Raw genomic sequence first — 18374 nt, 5'->3', positions numbered from 1 at the left:
ATTCTTTCAAAAAGAGGCACTGGTGAGAGACAATAAAAAGAAAAAGGGCACCTTTAAGTACAAATTTCAGTTGCTGAAGTAAAAGTGCTTGCCTTTGACTTATGGGCCAGATCCTCCAGTCTGTTTAAACTGGTATAGCCAATGGAACGATGCTGATTTACACCAGCTCAGGGACCTGACTTTCAGGGCTCCTGCAAGAGCAATTTAAAATACCAAAGAAACAAGCCCATAAAGCACTTCTAAGCAGTTACATTTTCAAAGATGTTTTTGATTTTATAAAGCCTGAACATACATATGTAAACAAAATGAAAGCAAATACCATTACATTAAGATACATATCTACTTGTGATCCCCTCTGTTTAAATGCTACCCCTGGAGCATGATTTGAATTATATTTGTTCTTAATGTAAATACAGCACCTACCCTAAATTACAAACTATGACATTTGTATTTTCTAGCAATCTTCCTAATTTCAAAATGGATTTTAATAAGCATAGTTTTGTCCTTTCAAATGAAAGAGGAAACCCAGACTATAAAAATAACCAACCACACATCTTCAAATAAATATGGTTCCAAAAAACCTCCAAAACCCTTAACTGTTCAACTTTTCCCTTATACAGATAGGCTGCAGTTACACCACAGCACTCTGTTGACAGAAGTCACTATTGGAAGGGCTTTCCTGCCAAAACTTCTGTCGACAGTGAGTGGACACACATGAGTGCTCAGCTCTGTCGACAGAGCAGCTGGACTGCCCAGCTGCTCTCTTGACAAAACAGGCACATGGAAGCACAGCAGACAGGGCTGCCCACTGTTCTGGATGTCCTGTCTGTTGAGAGACACCCCCCGCTCCCCCCCCCCCCAGACAGTCCACACAGCTTTTTTGTTGACAGAATCTGTTGACAGCAGCATTATGCCTTGTAGCTGAGAGAAAGAATGCCGCTGGCAAAAGTGCCTACGAAACACATTTTGTGTGTGCACGTTCCACCAGCTGGGTTGACAAAGCCTGGTTTTGTTGGCAAAACTTGCTAGTATAAGCATAGGTACAGTGATGTCACTGTAATTACAGCAGTGGTGACAGGAGTACATGTATGCATAATTGCGTCGTCATCATCTAATGAATACATATTATGCAAAGGACAGAATTATACCTATAACTACTGATTTTACTTTCCCCTACTTAGAATATATCACAAAGTGATGTGCTACTTAAATTATTTACACAAAAGTTGGTCAAAAGACACAGAAAAAATTTTCACCAAAAATTTCCAGGAATTTTCCTGTAAAATTTTGAAATATATTGAAAATGTTTGATCACTTCTAATAAACAGTTTGAGTCATGCCTCATCACCAGCACTCTGAGAGCTAAGGTGCAATGACTAATTAAAAAAAAAACATTGCCAAAAGAGGCCAGGGGTAATTGTTTTTATGTTATATGTATATGTTTCTTCATGAAAAACTCCTGATTTCCTACACATTGGAACAGACCAAAGAAGAAAATTGATCTCCTCATAGAAAGCCCCCATAACAGCCTGCAAAGTGAAGAACATATATGATTTATCTTTTCCAGGCAGTTTATCAGCTCTGACTGCAGTAAAAGTGATAAGATATGATATACAGTATGACAGAGCTGGTACTTCAAGATGTAGTCCTAGAACCTCTTTGTTATCTCTAACTACAGATTAATGAGACATACCAAATTAATAGGACAAAATGGTAGCTGTCTTGAAGGAACATATGGGATGAGTGGAAGGTATTTTGGTACCTGTCCATTGACTCAGTGGGTACAGCTCTATTGTTTTCTCATTCTTTCCAAAATATTGTCCGATAGTTGCATCTGGATGACTTCACACCATTTCAGAAATTTTTAGTTGACTGGTGCTCTGAGATACTTTCTGGATATACACTATACATGTTGATACTTGCCAGCATCCAATGGTACCTATTGGTTTCACATTTATTTCTTCTTTTCATAGGAAATAATGTATCTAAGAGACTCTACCAGATTCATCAATCTATCAAAAACACCTGAACTGTAACTAAGGTTGTGAGTCTTTCAGAAAGGTTACAGCAGTCATGGATTCCGTGACTTCCAGGACCTCCGTGAATTCTGCAGTGTCTGACACCAGGTCTGCCCAAGCAGCTGGGGTGGCCCAGGGACAGTTATTTCAGCCACTGCTCAGGTGGCCCCTGGCAGCTGGTCCTGGGCATTGCCCTGGAGCAGCAGTCTGGGAGCAGCAGTGGCAGGGCTCCAGGCCACCAGCTACCAGGAGAAGCAGTTGAGGTGGCAGTGGGGCCTGTGTTACCCCCTCTTGAAGCAGCAGCAGCAGCAGCAGCAGCAGCAGCAGCAGCACCCCACTGCCGCAGCAGCTGCATAGGTGGGGCCCTGTGCTGTCCAAGTCCAGCAGCAGCAGGGTCTGGAGCACCAGCAAAGCCCCTTGGAGTGCCCTACCCGGCAGAGCAACATCGTCCATGGGAACACCTCTCTTCCCCCTCAGCACATGAGATTTAGTTGGGATATTTTTAGTCAAAGTCATGTTCACACCAAGAGCTGAGACTTTTTGTTTTCTGCCTTTGATCTGTTCGTGCCTTTTATTAAAAATACCTGTGATTAAAATCTTAGTCTTAACTGTAAATTTCACTTGAATGCAATATACAGTACTTCTTCGTTTAACCGTATATACAGAGAAAGAATACACCACATCTTCTAAAAATAGAACATTCTTCAACCTATATAGTATTGTTGCCTCTTCCACCATGAGCAATTAGCCAGTATTTGGGGTCTTGACAATAGTCAGGAATCTCTTGGATGCAATCCTGTTTATTTATAAAGAACATGCACATAAAGCCCTGTTTCCCTGAACACAGTGGGAATCAAAGAGTTTCTTTGCTCATACGTCAAAGACTCTTTTCAGCTAGCTTTGTGCCCAAAAAGTAGTGTGCTCTTGCTCTCTCTCAGGTTTTTCTCAGGGTTCTACTTCAAAGACTTCCGTGGCTGTTGCTGGGGCTACCTTTTCTTTCTGTTTCTGTTGTGTTTCCATTCTTCTCTCATTAACACATAAAGTGCCCTTGAATGTCAGTCAGCTACCAATATTTGCATTCAAACATCAGTCAGATCCCTCTGCCTACATAACTCAGACAGTTTTGCATATTGTGTATGGCCAGTTTCAGCCATCTAGTCCATAAGGGCTTAATTGCTTTTATAATTTATCCTGAATGAAGGGCTGCTGTAACACCTATTAGGTTGAACAATGTTTAACCACATATCTGGCACAACAGTATTACTGTAAAAACTGTTTTAATCCACAGACTAAATCACAGCACTATCTATTTATGAATGAATTAGCCGTGAGTTAAATGAATGACTGCTATTTTGAACAACATGGAAGATCGGTCACTTGATTAATTTTATACACAGATGTGATATAATTATATATACACATGCTACATGGCTTGCTGTGGAAGTAATCATTTCAAGCAAAAGTAAAATACAAAACTCATTAAATTTCATCCAAAAGGTGAAATTATTCAGTCTTGTACTCAAAGCTGTAACTTCTTCATGCCATGATGGATCGACAAAAATGCATATTAAAAAAAATCAAACGATTGTTTTGACCATGTCAAGCCTCAGAATTCACAAAGAAATGCACCCTACTAACCCCAGTGCTCCTGCGTTACTTCATTCCCCTTCCCCAATGCTGAATGTGAAAATGAAACTAAAACGAACACTCCATTGGTAACTGTAGAAAACATGCAATTTTGCATTTTAATAAAGTAAGAGTTGAATGCACACTGCAGGGATTATTGCCAAACTCCACGGCACCAGAGAACCATTTCTGTTCAAAGGAAATACTGTGACCCATGCTCTTTTAGGTTGACTCATGTGACTTTTTTGTAACACTGTTTTCTAGATTCATTGTCTGTGTGTTGGTGGCTTTTAGAGGCTTCTGTTCAGAGCAAATATGCAGCCCCTTCGCTGCTATGCCACAAAACCTGTTCAGGGCACCAATCTATATATACCTGACAATGGGAGAGAAACAGAATAAGCCATTTATTTTTGTCTTTTGGGTGTGACAGTATCGCATTTTCCAAGCTCAGGCACTATCATCTATGCTTGTACTCTACTACAGCGAATGGAATGAACTGTTAAATCAAAACCACTGGCTCAAATTTTGGATATTCTACCTCTGTGTGGCATGTGCAAATTCAGCCAAAAAAGACCTTGATTCTAAAGTTGTTCAAGGCAGCGGTGATGGATATAAAGCTTGTAGTGGGGAACCAGCCATGTGCCCCAGCCTCACCACCCCTTGCCTGCCGATGCAGCACGATACGGCACTGATGGTGAGTACAGGGGAGTGACAACATTGGGGAAAAGTGGCATATGGTTTCAGGACTGATGTATGCATGGTTAAAAACCCAGTTACACTACCCATACTCATGTCACTGATTTCTCCTCTGTAGAAGCTAACCTGCAAGGCTCTAGACCTGTGCTGCAGATGGACAAACGCAATAAACAGAGGAAAATAGGATAAAATTAAAAGTGGGAAAATACAGGATGGTTATCAGGAAAACTTTCTGACAGTGCATCTATAAAGCTTTGGAAAAGTCTCCCAGTATAATCAGTGAAAGCCCCATTGCTTGGCATACCTTCTTGGTAGTCCATCGTGTCCAACGATAACGTCTTGAGCTTACACAGGCTCATCGGCTGTGGACTCACAGGTGGCTGAGGAGTCCAAGCCTAGAACGTCATGGGCATTCAAAATAGGGGGAAGGGAATTGTCCTGGCTCTGTTGGTGTGGTTGCTGCTGTTGCTTTCCTCCTTTCACGAGCATCAAGGAGGCGTATGCATCGCTGCTCTTCGAAGTTGTCGTACTCGTGTTGTATGAGAGCAAGCCAGTCTGTTCTGTCTTCTGGATGCTGCTCTAAATGCTTTGGCTTTAATTCAGCACGAGCAATGTTGGCCTTCACGCAGTCTTTATACCTCTTGTGTGGCCTACCATGATTCCTTTTGTCCTGGGAGAGTTCACCATAGAGGAGTTGCTTAGGGATTCTTGACTCCTCCATTTGTATCACGTGCCCGGTCCAGAGAAGCTGGGCTTTCAGAATCATGGCTTCAATGCTTGTGCTTCCTGCTCTGTCAAGGATTTCCAGGTTCGTGACTCTGTTCTGCCATCGAATGTGCAGTATTCACCTCAGGCTGTGTGTGTGGAAGTGCTCCAGCAGTTTCTCATATTTTCTGTACAAGGTCTAGGTTTCACATCCATCCAGGATACTGGTCAGGACTACAGCCTTGTATGCTTTCAGTTTAGTGGACTGTCGGATATTATGCTGATTCAACACTCGTGCTCTCAGACGTCCTAGTGCCTGGTTGGCCTGGCAGATTCTGGCATTGATTTCTTTCTCAAGGGAGCCATCATTGGCTATCACACTACAAGGTACTTGAACTCCCCTAATGTTTTTAACTCTGTTCCTTCAATAGCTATTGAAGCAGGGAGAGCAGCAGATCTTGGAGCAGGTTGAAACAGTACTTTGGTCTTTCCTAGGGTGAGGGTCAAACCAAAGAGGCGAGTGGCTTCAGCAAACTTGTTGACAATAAGCTGGAGATCAGATCCCTTGTGTGCCATAAGTGCACAGTCATCAGCAAAAAGGGCTTCAAGGATGAGCCTCTAAAGTGTCTTGGCTTTAGCATTCAAATGACGAAGGTCAAAAAGTGACCCATCAAGCCTGTACTTTATGTAGACTCCATGGTTCAGGTCCCTAACTGTGTGGCTGAGGACGCACATGAAAAAGAGGTTGAATAACACTGGGCCCAGCATGCACCCTCGCTTCACACCATTGGATATCTCAAATGGATCTGAGAACTCACCATTTGAAAGAACTAAGCCAGTCATGTCATCGTGGAACAGGCTTATGAGGTTAACGAATCTTCTCGGGCAGCCAAATTTTGGCAGAATAATCCGCAGGGCTTCTCTGTTTACTGTGTCAAACGCCTTGGTCAGGTCTATAAAGACAACCTAAAGATCCAAGTTCTGCTCTATGCACTTTTCCTGGACCTGACAAACAGCAAAGATCATGTCAATGGTGCTGTGGTCTAGGCGGAAAGCACACTGTGGCTCTGGTAGGTTCTCCTCTGAGATGCTGGTGATCAGATGGTTGAGGATGACTCGAGCCAAGATTTTCCCAACAGTGGAGAGAAGGGAGATGCCCAGGTAATTTCCACAGTCAGCTTTGTTGCCCCTGTTCTTGACGAACGAGATGATTGTGGCATCCCTAAAATCTTTGGGCATGTCTTCTTCCCAGATGCTGATTAAAATTCTGTGCAAGGCTTCAAGTGACACTGGTCCTCCTGCCTCAAAAATTTCAGCAGGATACCGTCCATCCCAGGGGCTTTTCCAGAGCTGGTCTGGCTGATTGTCTTTTTGACCTCATCCATTGTAGGGGGGCAGGTCAAGACTGTCTATCGTGGGTTTCTGAGGGATCTGGTCTAGGGCCACAGGGTCGACAATGGAGGGTCTGTTGAGAAGGTTGCTGAAGTGTTCTCTCCACCTATCCTTGATGCTGTTCTTCTCCCTCATCAGGGTCATGCCATCTGCAGACAGGAGAGGAGAAGTACTTGGCTTTGAAGGTCCATATACAGCTTTGACAGCACTGAAGAACACCTTGGAGTTCTTGGTGTTAACATAGTATTGGACTTCATCAACTTTTCTCTCTCACCACTCATCTTGCATTTTGTGAAGTGCAGTCTGTGCCTGACTGTGAAGGTTCTTGACATGGCCATGTTTGGAGATTGAGGACTGATCGTTTTGCCATAACAGAAATGTGTTCTGTTTTTCTTCTAAGATCTTCATGATTTTCTTATCATTTTCGTCAAACCAGTCTTGGTGAACTCTCTTTTTCAGTCCTAGTGTCAGCTTGGCTGACTCCATCACCAGGGTTTTAAACTGGTCCCCCTCTTGTGTTGGGTCTCCAGTCAGAGGTCCATGAGATGTCAGCATATCATCAAGGCGGGCTGCGAATTGCTTATGATGACCAGTATGTTGCAGCTTCCCCATGTTGAAGGAGGGTCTGACAACCTTGAGCTTCTTGCGGTGTAGTGGTGTAATGTGCAGCATAAGGACGGATCTGACGAGTCTATGATCAGTCCAGCACTCAGCTCCCCGCATGGCCCTGGTGATCTTAACATCTCGAATGTCCTGCCTGTGACTGATGACACAGTCAATCAGATGCCACTGTTTTAATCTCTGGTGCATCCATGTGGTCTTGTATTTATCAGCCTGCCTGAAGAGGGTGTTGGTAATCATCAGGTCATTCTCTGCACACAAGCTCAGCAGAAGAAGTCCATTGGCATTAATGTTACCAACACTGATGCCCCAGCACCCCCTTCCAGTTCCTAAAGTCCTTGCCGACTCTGGCGTTGAAGTCACCCAACAGGAGAAGCTTGCCTCTGGGAGGAGTTGCTTTCGCGAGACAATCAATGTCCTTGTAGAAACTCTCTTTTCCTTCATCGCTGCTGGTCAGAGTGAGGGCGTAAGCACTGAGGACTGTAACATGATGAGAGGGGTTGAGGGAGAAGCACAGGTTGATCAAATGCTCACTGATGCAGATTGGTAGGTCAGAAAGCTGGCTCAGAAGTGATGTCTTGATGGCTAGTTCCACTCCATGGATTCTGTCTTTGTTTTCTGGACTGTCTTTCCAGGAGAAGGTGTAAACTCCTTTCAATTCACAGATGGATTCTCCCTCTGCAAGTCTGCTCTCATTCAGGATGGCCATGTCAACGTTATAGCGTGCCAGTTCTCTTGCTATGAGGGCCATTCTTCTCTCAGGCCTCATAGTGTTCTCCCTGTCCAAGAGACTGTGAACATTCCATGCTTCAAATATCATCTTTCTTTTCACTGTTTTTCAACTGCTGTGGGGGTAAAACTGCCAGCTGCGGCATGCTGGCCAGTTTGGTTGGGACAAGCAATTTTTGGGACACCTTTTCTAGTCCTCTCCCTCATCTGAGGGTGATGAGTGCTGCTTCTATAAAGGCCTGCCCAGGCACCTGGGATGTTGCTGAAGTCCTCTGTTGTACCAGGATCAGAGTTGAGTGACCAACGTCCACAGGCCGCCTCCGTGCAGGTTTGGAACTACAACTCCCGTTGGTCACCTCCACCTGTCACTTCACCCCTCCCTCATTGCTGCAGGGCTTTGAAGTAAACAGAAGATGTAGACTAATTTGAGATGAGAATGTGCAAAGAACCTGTGTGGGAGAATGTTTAAAGGGAAAAAGCAATTGCACAGGGGCAGTTCTACTCTCTCGGCCTCAGAAGCCTGGTTCCAGTGGTATGAAAAGTCATCACAAATGGAGACTGCCTAGGCTGTACTGGATAGCCATGCCATCTTCAGTGCCTTGTCATGCCCTTCGCTCTCCACAGAGCATCGCAGAGCTGCTTTTCTGGTCGTTGGATCTCGCTGTTGATCTCATCTGTCCAGTCCACTAGAGCCAGCTTCGCATGCTGTGATATGCAAGTCCTTATCTCACCGAAGGTTTTCAGACCAGTCAGCTACCCTTACCTGGTTTAGCCTGCCTGTCGAAAGAGTTTATCAGAGTGTCGCTGTTGTGCATGCTACAACTTCTTGGAGCCACAGGTGAGAGCTGAATGCCATGTGGGGACCCAAGGTGCATGAACTGCCCCCGAAGAAACACGACAAGTCCCCCACACCAGAGGTGCTACCCCTCTCTAGACACCCCATACACCCCTAGCTAAACTGAGTAAATTCGTGTTGTGGTGGGGTGCTTAGCATATATACAGCTAAAAATGTGACAAAACAACTCTAGTAGATGAAATATAATAAGCAACAGTGGTGCACTGATACAGTGCTGGACTGGCTAATCTAACAGTTCCTAGTTTATTGACACCATTAAACTAAAGTTGTTAGCCATTCTCCACTAGCAACCCCACACAGCTACATTTTAGATGAATAAGCATAATTTCTCCAGCTGAAACTACAGAAGGGAATTCCAAGTTGGGAAATAAATTCTGAAGCTGGAATTTGGCCAGGATGTAGATTTAAGCTAGGGCTACCTCCTCTACTAAAAATGCCAGCACTTCAATTTTATGGTGTTCCATTTTAAAGATATAACCCACAGGAGCACAGTGCATCCTGGCACCACCTGGGAATTCCGGAGTAGCATTACTTCAGATGGAAGAATACCACTTAATGACTCACCAATATCACTTCCTGTAACACTTTGGCTGTCTCTCATCCAAATACCAACTAGGCCCAAACCTGCTTGTCTTAATAGCTGTGATAAATTCACAACCCAAGGCTGTACAAGTGCGGGCTGCTAGGATTATTTTAGCGTTTCAGGAATGGGATTAGAATTATGTGGGAACAGGTTTCTCATTACACAGTTTGAGAGCACATCAAACATCATACTGCTTTCATAATCCCAATCACTTTAAAAACTAGTCCTTTACTTCTTAGGCTAGATGTAAAACAAGTCACAACAACATAAAACAATTTGCATAGAAGTGTTTTAAATAACTTTCTTTCCTGCACTGCACAACATTTTCATAACAGAAGATAGTCTCGTAAAAAGATAGCTCTGCTGCTGTGTTGCCTATCTTTTATAGTAAAGAGACCAAAAACAACAACCTGTGTTGATATATCTTTCCCAGCTAGATTAAGCACAGACCCCCATTCTTTCAGCAGGGATTATGTGTCAGAACAACGATATGAAAAAATCTGTACATCTATCCTAGTACCATTAATAACAACTTTTAAAAAAGGCTCTGCTCATATGTCCTTATCAGTAAAAGAAAGAAAATGAAGGAAAGAATATTTCATGACAGCTTTACTTGTGGAACAGTGTCTGAGGCGTAAAAAGTACCAGGTACTTTTCTGGACAAGCCTAGGTGCACGGGGAAGCTCACTAATCCAGGATGGGATGCACTGGGACAAGTAATTTTTCACACCAGTGTGTGAATCTGTGCTACAGGTTTGCATTGGTGCAATGCAATAATGCAAAACCAACCAAGTCAGCGTGGAGCAGCCCAGTGAGCACAACCCACCCCCAGACTCTATGAGCTCCAGCTTCCATGGAGCAATTTTGTTGACGTAGCAGATATTCTCACAGTGAGCCAATTTGCTTGTTTACTGTCAAATAATACACTTTCTATGAAAGGCTTCTGACATTTCAAGATAAACCTGGGACTGAATCAAAGCAGAGAGCTGCATTCTCTGCATTGCTTGGATGGCTTTCAGGGTTAGTGGTGATATCAGCTATAATGGTATAGACGCATAGAGCCCTGAACCAAGGTTGTGGCAGGTAGGGAATTGAAAATATGTCAGATATTTCGTTTGAAAATGTATTTGGTAAAGATGACTAGGAAAACAAATAAAAAATCTCAAATAAACTAACTTGCTTTAAAATCGTAAAGCAGTAACAGACTTAATGCTGATGGCCCAGATTTTAAAATTTTAGTGGGAGCTGCTAGGTTTTGAAAAGCTGCTGTTTTTTCAAAATCAGGCCAGTGACAATAGATGTCTAAATGTGGACTCAGGAGGCTAACTTTAGGATCTACTTCTGAAACTACTGGACCATAACAATATTTTTTCTTGTGTTTAGGTGCACTCTGTCTCTTTCTATTCATATATGTACAACTGGCTCTTCTGCCAAATTTCAAATTTTTTAAAGTTGTCAAGTTAGGTGCCCAAAATCTCCAGTCCCATATGAAAATGTAGGGCCTTCCTGTCTGCCTTTGGGGAAGCCTGTCACAATGCATCAGAGCAAAGGCAACCTTTATTCTTGCATTTCCTAGTTTGTGCATGCCTGACTGCTCAACCTAAATGCCACCTTTTAACAAAGTTGCTTATATTTGTAAGAGGGTGTATATTCATATCACTGTTACTGACCCCAACCAATCTAATCTTTTCATTATCTTTTGTGTACATATTCAAGCCACATGATTCAAACAGCCAATATGAATTTACTCAGTCTAGCTATATACTCACAGATATATATGTATATACTTATATCTATAATAATATGATAAAATATAATATATAGACAAATATATTTACTGATGTATCTCCAGAGTCATCTTCAGAACAAAAATAATTTTCAGTAAGATATTAGCAAAACTTCTCACTGACATTTATATTTATAAAGAAGTGAGAAGTTTTGTTAACATCTTACTGAAAATTATTTGTATTCTTAAGATGACGCTGGAGATACATCACTAAATATATTTCTCATTGTCAAGTACATGGCAATGGAAAGAACTTCCTTGGGCAATATTTAAGAGGACACATTCTAGATTCCTTCAGTTGTCCTGTATCTGCACTATAAGAAATTAACTCTTCCTAGACAAAACTGAATTATAGACCTTTTTGTGGAGAACTCTGCAGTGGTAGGGAGGGAGAAATTCAATCCTTCAGCATCTGCGTCAGCTGTGCAATTGCAGTTTAAACCAAAGAGAACAACTGGCAACTGATTATGCTAATATAAGGGATGCCGCAACCTCTACAGGGCTTTTAGACCACTGAATCTGGGAGCTCATGAATCCAATAGCTCTTCTTTTGATCACCTCTCAATGCCTATGTCTACACTTGCCCCCTACTTCAAAGGGGGCTTGGTAATCAGGCTGATCAGAGTTTACTAATGAAGTGCTGCAGTGCATATGCAGCACTTCGTTAGGCTAATTCTCCCCCACGGCAACTTCAAAGTGTTAAACTTTGAAGTGCCGGCATGAGCGTAGCCACAGGCACTTCGAAGTGTCCGTGCTACTTCGAAGTTCCTTTACTCCCCAGTGCTTCCCTTTTGCAACCTGCCCATTGAAGCCCAGCTCAGAGTACCCTCCAAGACAGATAGGTCATGGCTACAGTAGCTCGTCTTTTGAAAGGGGCATGCTAATGAGCCACTTCAGCAGATGCTAATGAGGCGCTGCCATGAATCTGTAGCGCCTCATTAGCATAAAGGTGGCTGCGTGCGTTTTGAAAGTGCCACTTTTGAAATGCATGCTGTCCGTGTAGACAGGGGCCTTTCAAAAGGAACCCCCAGACTTCGAAAGCCCCTGGGAAGAAGGGGCTTTTGAAATCTGGGGGGTCCTTTTGAAAGGTCCCCGTCTACACGGGTGGTGTACGTTTCAAAAGCAGCACTTTTGAAATGCGTACAGATGCCATTATGCTAATGAGAAGCTGCATATTCATGGCAACACCTCATTAGCATCTGCCAAAGCGGCTCATTAGCATGCCCCTTCCAAACAGGTGAAAGCTAATATAGCCACGGCCACAGGGAAAGAGTTCCCTGTGCCTGCCCCTCTAACCTGTAGAGGATGAAGCAGAGTTGTAAAGCAGATCCTCCATATTTGTGTGAATATTGGATGTTAAAGATAAAAACAATAAGTAGAACTAATTTTCGTGAGGAAAGAAAATCACAAAAGAAAGCAGCTGCTTTGGACTGATCTCATTAAGGTTAACTTGGCTATTACCTTATTGATGAAGATGAAGCTACTGTAGCATGAAAAAAAATCTTCTCTGTATGCACTCTTACAGGAGTTTCCAGCCGATAGCAGACATCCCTCCAACTGGCACTCTGATATCAGACATTTAGTTCTGGAAAATCTGAGACAATAACTACATATGATATAGTTCAAAATCTTTGCATGGGTGAACCTCAGAATCTCGAATTTATAGGACTGTCATTTACCCCAGATTTTGGAGAAAAACTCAGCAATTTTAGATAAACAACCAGTTGCAATGATACTGCATTCCTGGATACACACATTCTTTTGGCAGCACTTTAGAATTCAACAGCATATATTGTGATTCTCTGGACATTCATCTGTGACTCATTTTCCTTTTGAGGGCCAGCTGGGTGGACTAGAGACAAGTGCTATGAGCTACACAACTGGAGATCTGCATTAAAGACCCGTTACCTCCTTGTAACAGATGAGAAGGACTAGAAGAGACAAATCAGATTAGAGTGAGTGAGGTAATGTCTTTTATTGGACTGATTTCTATTGGTGGAAGAGAAACATTTGACTTACACAGAGCTCCACAATCAGGGCCATCCCTTGAGGAAGGGGGAGGTGCAGGGCCCAGGACAATCCACAAACCCCACCCCAGGCCCTGCCACTTCTCCAAGCCCTGCCCTGCTCTGCCTGTTCTGCTCTCTTTCCACCCTGGCTCAAGCCAATCCCATCTCTTTCTGCCCCCTCCTGTCCCTACTGCATCCCTTTTCTTAACACCCTCCACCAAGAAACATGACCTGGGGCTTACCAGGAGAGGGCGGCGGTGCTGACAACAGGAGTGAGGCCCACCCCAACGCTCACTGCAGTTGTGGAAAGAGGAGTGATCCAGCCCCAGCTGGCTGCACTCCCCTGGGCCCAACTCCCAGCTGTGTTGCTTGGGGGAGCGAAGTGGGCTGGCTCTGGGTTGCTCCACTTCCTGAGGCTCTCACTGTGGCTGGAAAGTGCAGGATAGGCCCGATCCCTGCTTCTGGTGCCAGGTCTCCCGTAATCCCTTAAGGCACCCCAAAGCATGGGGTCCAGGGCAGCCTCCCCAAACTCTCCTGTGGATGGGACAGCTCTGCCTACAATGCTACTTGCTCCCTTAGGTCAGGGACAAGAAGCCTTACATTCTTCAACAAAATACCAGTCAGTCACCTCGGATAAACATCAGCCATGGGTATAAACATGTACTTTTCTGCCTAGGCTACAGGAGAGAAATATTAATGAAGGGGCAGAAATATATAGGAGTCCCTCCTTCTTGGAGCCTAATTTAACTACAATGGGATTACTTATGTGTGTGTGTAAGAGGTTTCCACAGGATGCAGTATAAACTGATATAGGAAATGATTTCAGGGAAAGAGAATACTAGGATGAGGTGGCCAAAACAAGGAGCCAAAAGAAAAAAGGAACCGTCCTTTGTACTTATTGGCCATGTCTACACAAGAAGTCTCCATTGACATAAGTCACTGTTGGAAGGGATTTCCCAGCAAAACTTCTGTCATCAGATTGCATCAACACATGAAAGCAGATTGAAAGAGCAATCTGCTCTGTTGACAGAGAGCAGCCAGACTGCCTGGCCCTCTCTTGACAGGATGACAGACTGGAAGCACAGGAAACAGGGCTGCCCGGTGTACCAGAAGGCCTGTCTGTCAACAAAAGGGCCCAGACCATCTACATGGCTGTTTTGTTGATAGAACACTGTGGAGAGAGGTGTTATACCTGAACGGGGAGCAGTATAACACTACCGGTGGATGTGCTGGGTTTTGTCCACAAACTGTCGACAAAGCACATTTGCCATGTAGACGCTCTTGCGTTTTTCCAGCAAAAGCCCACTTTTGCTGGGAAAAGCTGCTTGTGTAGACATGGCTATTGTGTCCCATCTCATAAATCATATATTAGTTCAGAGGAGAGCTTGCATCCACATTACTTACTAAACAGGAGGTATTTATGAACATCTTACAATGCAACATTGGGTAGAAAACAGAGAAACACTCTTTCCTGTTTGGAATAGGGTTTTTTCCCCCTATCTTTTTTGTTAATGTTTTTGTTGCTGTAACTAATTTATATATTTATTTTTACAAAGTAAGCCCAGTTAGTGAAAATTACTTTATGCTCCCTTGCTACTATACCAACAAAATGAAATCCAAGTTGCTGCATGATGTGACTTGTAAACCATTTGTGCAGAACTGACTGCCAGGAAATGGATGGAAAATCTTTATCCTGAAGGGACACTCAACTAAAATGCTAACATAATCTGAAAATGTACCCTGAATGTGAGAGTTGAGTTTTTAAAAACTCTCAGTCTACGCAGTTAATCCCAGTATAAACAATTTAGTGCATGAACAGAGAAACTGATTCCCCATCCCCTTCCTACTCTGAGCAATTCTGAACATAAGATTTTTTGAAAGGTAAAAAAGCAAAATAAAACAATTTTGTTTGCATTTCAGGGAGGAAAAATGTCAGCAGCTCTGACATCAAAGCTAAACCACACGTTTTTAAAAATGCTACAACACTAGTCTCTTGCCAGTGTAATTTTTTTTGGACTTAGGTCATGATTTAAAATCTTGACATATGCAGCACAGGCTGGACACCATAATCACAGGTGCTCATCTCACTTTGCTCTCTGATGCCCAGCAATTCACAGATAGTTCCTTCATTTACGGCAATCTTCTGGCAATAAAGAATGGCATGCTAGACGACTCTGGGCTATTTTTCCTTCATAATGTAGCCTTGCCATTTTCATTTGTGGACCCTAATGGACACCTGCTCCTCCATATAGAGCACTAGAATTTAGTGTTCATTTTTCTGAACCCTACATAAAGGCGACTATTTAGCTCTAAAATTACATAACTATATCAACCCCCCCTTCTCCCTTCAACCCTCACTGCATCTCTTATTATCACAAAATCTATTCAAAATACTCCCAAGAGCCAAGACCAACAGCAAGACAATCTAACTTGATGTGAAACTGAAAGGCTGATTCATTCTTCCTCATCTGAGAAAAAGCCCAGACATGATTCTTTCTAGTGCTGTTATTTCAGATCTGTATCACTTCTTGGTTTTACCACAGCTGGGACTAGTGTTCTGCCCCCTAAACATGTGTCACGTTATCCTGAAAGTTTTATTCACTTACTGGTGGTGGTATCAAGAGATTTCGTCTTTAAATGACAGCACAAGGCCCAGGGGACTGACCTGCCAGAAGAATTCTTTAGCTTTGTGAAAATAACTGGCTATCACTGAAAAACTGCTTTGAAGTTACTCATTTGCGGCACCCAATGAACTAGGACTGGGTCAGTTCTTTTTACTGGATTACTTTCATGGCAAGCTCTTTTTGTCCTATCTGAAGAGTTCCTTTGTGACTGAAGAATGCGGATGTATCTTGGGACTGATTTGATACCTCAAAAGATGATTCTTGTGGCTTATCTTGCTGTGAGCTCCCTACTGAAGGAAATGATGTGGAGATCTCATGTCACTGGATCCTTCAATGTACTTCTATCATCTGGCTGTGCATGCTACTGCTTTAACGTACGGTATTCCAACCCATACATCAACAGTATAGGAATGTTATTATCTAACACACTGATAGAGAATTATTGGTTACCATATTTTACCATTACAGAAAAGAGCACTCCTGTCAAAGACTGAAACTTCAAGCCGCATGCTTATTCTGCTGATGGGAGTTTTTCCACTGACTTACAAGGGGCTACATATTGGACCTCACTGCACTAAGAAACAATAATTTTCCCAAATAGGTGGGGCTGGGAGGGTTTAAAATTTTATTCATGCCCTGGATTCTAACAGAATAAACAAATATATAACAAATGACACTTTACATTACTGAAACACAGATAAAGTTCATCATCTAGAATAAAATGTGTTAGCTAACATGTATTGAATAAAGTGTATTAAACACCATTTATTACCTACTTTAAATAATGAGGTTTAAAACAATCTTAGATGGTCATGTTATAAATGAGGCTCCGTACTAAGTTACAGCATAATCAGTCAATGTGATTTTAAAATTACTAAACTTCATCTATGCTGGTGCTGAATAGTGTTTCCATTTATGTTAGGCCTGTTGTACACTTAGGAAGTTGTGTTGGTATCACTGTTTTAGTTAGGGATATGATTTATCACAATAATTATACTAGTAGAAACTCTTGTGTGGACACCATTATACAAGCATATTCCCAGGAATGAACACTACTGGAGTAACTCTTTTATTCTGGTACAACAGCAGGGAGATTTTACCACATTAACAATATAAATATAGTTAAAGTGGTACAATTTTCATATGTGTACAAGCTCGTATTCTTGACAGACCCTTGGTCTGCAGTCAGGGCTAAATCATGTTTAAAACCAGGTAAATACATATTAGCTAATGGGTTTATGCCCATCACCCATTTTAGCAGCCTAGATAAACCAAAAATTAAAAGTTGCCTCTTTCAGTTTCACCCAGGAATGCTGACAATGAGCTAATAAATTCAGGTTTCAGTGCAGTCTTGCTTTAGGAAATGAGTTCTGTTCCTTGGGCTTCAGGGTCCCTGTTTCTATTCCTCTGGCAGAATTCATGGCTATAGAAGAATCCCTGATTAACTGAGTGCCTGGCTTTTCCCTTCTTTCATAGACTAGTTTAAAAACCTTGCTTGCAGGCTCAGCAACTCCCTACAAATTCATAATGGTGCAGTTTCCGTTTATGGTTCAGTGGAAAGAGTTATTGGAGCTGTGACTGTTTCTGATTGATCAGCTGACATATAAACAGCTACTGCAAGTTCAAGGGAACCAATCACCCTCTGCCCATCCCCTTTTCTTTACACTTGCAAGAGCCCAATCCAATGCCCACTGAAGTGAGTGGAAAGCTAACTATTATCCTCAGAGGATTTTGGATCAGTGCTTAAGAGACATTCTACATGCCATGAAAAAAACCCAGTGCAGCAACTTGCCAGTCTGCACATGTCTGAAGTGCAGAAGATATTTTCCTCTGTTTAATAACATGACAATATGATTTTCTGCTTCCTTCTGTCTTCATTCATGCTGAAGCAGGAAACCAGACTAGCATTCTGTCATGCTTTACAAACATGATAGGGATCTTGCTGTTACTCTGATGGGCAGGGTGAAATCTTGTTCTAGGCAGAGTACAATCTCTCTAAACTGATGTATGAATGACGCCCCTATTTAAGGGAGGTTGGATGGGTGAAAAGTAATATATTTTATTGGACCAACTTCTGTCCTGAAGAAGAGCTTTTGTGTAAGATGAAAAGTTCCTCTGACCCTCCAGCAGAAGCTGGTCCAATAAAAGATATTACCTCACCCACCTTGTCTCTCTCATATCCTGAGACAAGCAAACATTGCATCCCCATATAAATCAGTTGTACCATGAAACAGTTAAGGTGCTATACCTACAACAAAGAGTCCATCCAGAAGGTAGCACTACTGGGCAAAGGATTTAACAGATAAGAACAGACAAAGTGGGACAGACAGTCCAAAGGAGAGGCTGAAAAAAGCATATCAGTCCCTGGAAAAAGCTAGGGATAGGGTTTTTCGGTCCATGGGGCAAACAAAAGATTTGTTGTAAGCAAAAGAAGCTATTTCCTGCTAGCTGAGTCCCTCTGCATTCACATATGCAAGACTTTGTCCGGTCTTTGTCCACAAACAAACCTACATGAAGGAAATACCCATCACCAATTTCTACTCCCAGCTGGAACATCCACTTTGGTTAGCCACGTTGGTCGAAAAGGGGCATCAATAGCAATGGGCTACTTTTTATCAGTGAGATCTGGATTAATTGTAAAACAAAAGATGTAAACATTATGGATATTACGTTCAGTTTCTTCCCTTAGAAACAATACCTTCTCTATCCTAAATACAGATGACCTTGCC

General features: G+C 42.6%; 1 protein-coding gene across 4 annotated transcripts in view; it reads right to left on the bottom strand.

The window, feature by feature from the left end:
- The window catches only part of CDK6 (cyclin dependent kinase 6), a 217821-nt gene that overhangs the window by 108873 nt on the left and 90574 nt on the right, over positions 1 to 18374 (bottom strand). The window lies entirely within an intron of this gene.

The sequence above is a fragment of the Carettochelys insculpta genome, chromosome 2 (assembly GCF_033958435.1).
Source record: "Carettochelys insculpta isolate YL-2023 chromosome 2, ASM3395843v1, whole genome shotgun sequence".
In the NCBI taxonomy this organism is placed as follows: domain Eukaryota; kingdom Metazoa; phylum Chordata; order Testudines; family Carettochelyidae; genus Carettochelys; species Carettochelys insculpta.
Note: the sequence above shows the minus strand (reverse complement) of the source record. Positions and strands in the feature narration are given on the sequence as shown.